This window comes from Periophthalmus magnuspinnatus, chromosome 21 (genome assembly GCF_009829125.3).
Source record: "Periophthalmus magnuspinnatus isolate fPerMag1 chromosome 21, fPerMag1.2.pri, whole genome shotgun sequence".
In the NCBI taxonomy this organism is placed as follows: domain Eukaryota; kingdom Metazoa; phylum Chordata; class Actinopteri; order Gobiiformes; family Gobiidae; genus Periophthalmus; species Periophthalmus magnuspinnatus.
In genome coordinates this window covers 31,554,323-31,557,899 of record NC_047146.1, presented here as the reverse complement: position 1 = coordinate 31,557,899, position 3,577 = coordinate 31,554,323, and positions in this window count along the sequence as shown.

The window sequence follows — 3,577 nt, the reverse complement described above, 5'->3', positions numbered from 1 at the left end:
TCAATGTAACCATTTTTCCCACATCCTATTCATGTAACCCCTCTGACTCGGGTCACTGGAGTAGTAGCATTCCGACAGAGCCTTGTTCTCGCATCTCGTCCATCTCCGTCTTGTTCCAGTAGCCCATTTCTCATCAAGGTGCTCTGGTTCTCCAACACCTGACGCAGACCTTGTTTGGCCCGGGCGGCGTCTGAGCCTGCATCTCGTAAGTTTCATTCACATTCATCATTGTATGAGGTCGGCTGTAGCTTGAAGGGTCTTGCCCAATTACCCACACTGGTTGTTGGTAATTGCTCATTGCGCCTTTGGGGGGGATTTGAACCCGGGTCCCCCATATGAAAGTCTGTTTTTAAAAAATGTATCACTTTGACATTTGATTTTTTTGTCTACATTTTAGACAAGAAACAGAAACCTGAAAACACTCTCTGCTTCACAAAAGTACAAAATGCAAATAACATGTGCCGCTATTCTTCGGTCCAGCAGATACTATAGCAGAGAAGATAATGGACAGAGTTAGCATCTCCCCGCACTTGTTCACATGAAAAAATGAAAACAACGGAGCAACATCACAGCTCAATATCAACTTAAGCATCATGTGACCACTCTGAGGCGCTAGTGAGCAGTCCAAACTGTCAGGGATGAAAGCAAACTAAACCTTGGTCTGACAAAAGAATCTATTAAATAAGTAGCTTTTAACTTAATCTTTACTTAAATACAAGTAAAATATAATGACAGATGTAAATAAAAGCAAAAATAATAACAGAACGACACTTTAATCATGAGACTGACCTCTGACTGACCTCTTCCCAAAACTGGATTTACAAAGGGAAAAGGCAACGGTCAAACCCTGAATTTATACCAGGGGCAAAGGTCACACAAAGAAGAAACAAAAACACAGAAGAAGAGTCTGGAGAACCAAGGCTGTGCAATAAATCAAACACCATGTATGAGCAAAACTGTAATAAACAAAAGCACCATTTTGTGTAATAATACAGATACATATGAACTGGTTACATATGTTTACGTATATTATTATGTTTTATTTATAGCATAGTGAGGTGTACTGTCATTATTAATAAAGGGAAAATGGAGAACCAAAGATATAAAAATATTATGGTAGTCAGAAAATGGTCCAACACCAGCTTCCAGAGGCGCCTTTAACATAAAAAACTCTATCTGACATCTTCAAAAGTTATAAAAGTGTTATCGAAAACAACTAGTCTCCGAAGAGCTGCACAGAATGAAAACAACATCAATAGATACAAACACATTGACAACTGCATAAAATATAACATAAACATAAAAAGCCAATGATAAGAATAAAATAAAAATAAGAAAAAGAAAACCAGGAGTGAAACATTAATACTTTAAAAACTTTTTTTAAGTTGGGGGAGAATAAGCAAAATCTGTGAAGTAGACAGCTTTATTTTTTACAATTAGGTGTACGCATGTGACTGATCATACATGCAGTTACAATGAGCGCGCCCATCTGTGAGCCAAAGAGAACAGCTCTGCACCAAGACGGCTCTGAGATTAATCAACGTCAAATCAAAATTGCGATTTGAATGGATGCAATTAGCAAATCACCGATCAAGTACCATCATTTCCTTCACAAATAATGAAATATTCTGTCTTATTCTGCATAAAAACTGCTAACCCGGTAGTTTAGATCTGTACAAACATGTTCTGAAATGTGATCCTTGTATTAGTTTGTCATATTTCAATATTTTTTTTCCAATTCTTCTTGATGTTCCCTGATTTATCACGGGGGTTACGATCTAAAAATAACCCACAATAGGAAATCTGCGAAATATCAGCTTTATTTTTTACAATTATTCTATATGTTTTGCAGCTGTAAAACCCCTCACCACACACTTTATGCACTTTTCTCACACAGGCGTTAACATTTTCTCACATTTCTCTCTTCTCACTCTCAAAGTCCCCCCACTGGAGGAGCTGGAGGAAGTGTCTGGGGTGAGGGAATCTGGGATTCTCTACTTTGACTGATGTCCCCGCGACCCAGCCCCACGTAGACGGAAGAAACTGGACGGATCTCTGCCTGGTTTGTTCAATACCCAATGGCGAAAATCTAATTTGGTTCTACACAGCTTTACTTTTGTCCAATATTATTACAATTACCGCTAAACTCTGCTACAGAAAATGTATAATCGTTTGTTTACTGACGCTTGTAACTTCAATGAGGTTCATGTGGTGTTTGATGAAGGCAGGACAGCGCCACCTGCAGCCCGACTTCTTCAGGACGGTATCCCAGGTGCGTGAGAGTGAAACGGCCCCTTGTCTCGGTAAGAAGACAGCGCCCAAACCTGTTTAAATCAGCTCACAGCAGCATCACGTGACCACTCTGAGGCGCTAGTGAGCAGTCCAAACTGTCAGGGATGAAAACAAACTAAACCTTGAATGAATAGATTTTAACTTAACCCAAGAAATGTATGTAACTTGTCTAACACCTTGTTGCGTCTCTAACCTCATATTTTTCTTATTGTTTTCCTAATATATGTTTCATCACAGTTTGCTGTTGGCTTCAGAGATAGAAACAAGCTTAAGGCTGAAGGAAGCTACTCCACCAGGACTTCTGCTTTCATGCTTTTATTTTTGAAAGAACTGTGTTTAAATTTGATACATTCCGCTTCACTGCTCCTGTTATTTGCACGGCTCTCAGAGGAATGCACTATTTAAGTAACAGGCTATTAATTCCTTTACCTTTCCGAAATTTCAAGGTTGCACATGTCTACAAGGACCTAGACTGGGGAGGTGCCCTCTGTAAGTCGTGTGCTAATGTCCCCCATCTGAATAAAAATATAAAATGTCCTTTAAATGTTTACTTTAGGACAAAGTGTTTCATAACTCTTGGATGACTACGGTGGTTTTCACACATGTGAGTTTCTCTGTGGAGCGGCCTCAGTGAGCACTAGATTTAGTTCTCTTTACTTTTGAGTCGGTCTCGTTCACATTTACTGCGCATCATTCACCCCAAACACTACACCATGAGCCACGGGAGAGTGTGTCAGCTGATCAAAGAACTTATTTCTATGACCATGTGTTTCAAGGGACAGAGCCATGTGAATATGTGCACACACTCGCTTCCCCTATACACAGTGGTCTTTTCTCTCACCTGTGGATAAATACACCGTGAGGACTGTACATGGAGGAAAAAAAGCTTTTTCAACAACACACAGACCCAGACCCACCTGTGCAGACAGAGGCAGGCTGTTGCTGATATTAAGTTGATCCAAATGGCCTCATCAGATGAACATGTTAAACAACAGCTCTGCAGCCCCATTCACACAAATATACGTGATCTGATCACTTTTTACAGGATTTCAAGCACGTCTACTGTCACAGTGGACTGTGTAGATCAGCCCGCGGTCGACTGCTTTCACTCTGCACTCACCCCGCTCCAGAGAAGGAATGAATCCTCTCCAAGAGCTCCTGTGTAAGTGCACTCAGACGGGCCAACCGAAAAAAAAAAAAACTGAAAAAAAAACCCTAAAGGTTGCTAGTTGAATTTCACTTTCACTTTTCTGTTTGGGCAATACACTGGTGCAGGAGTGGTTAG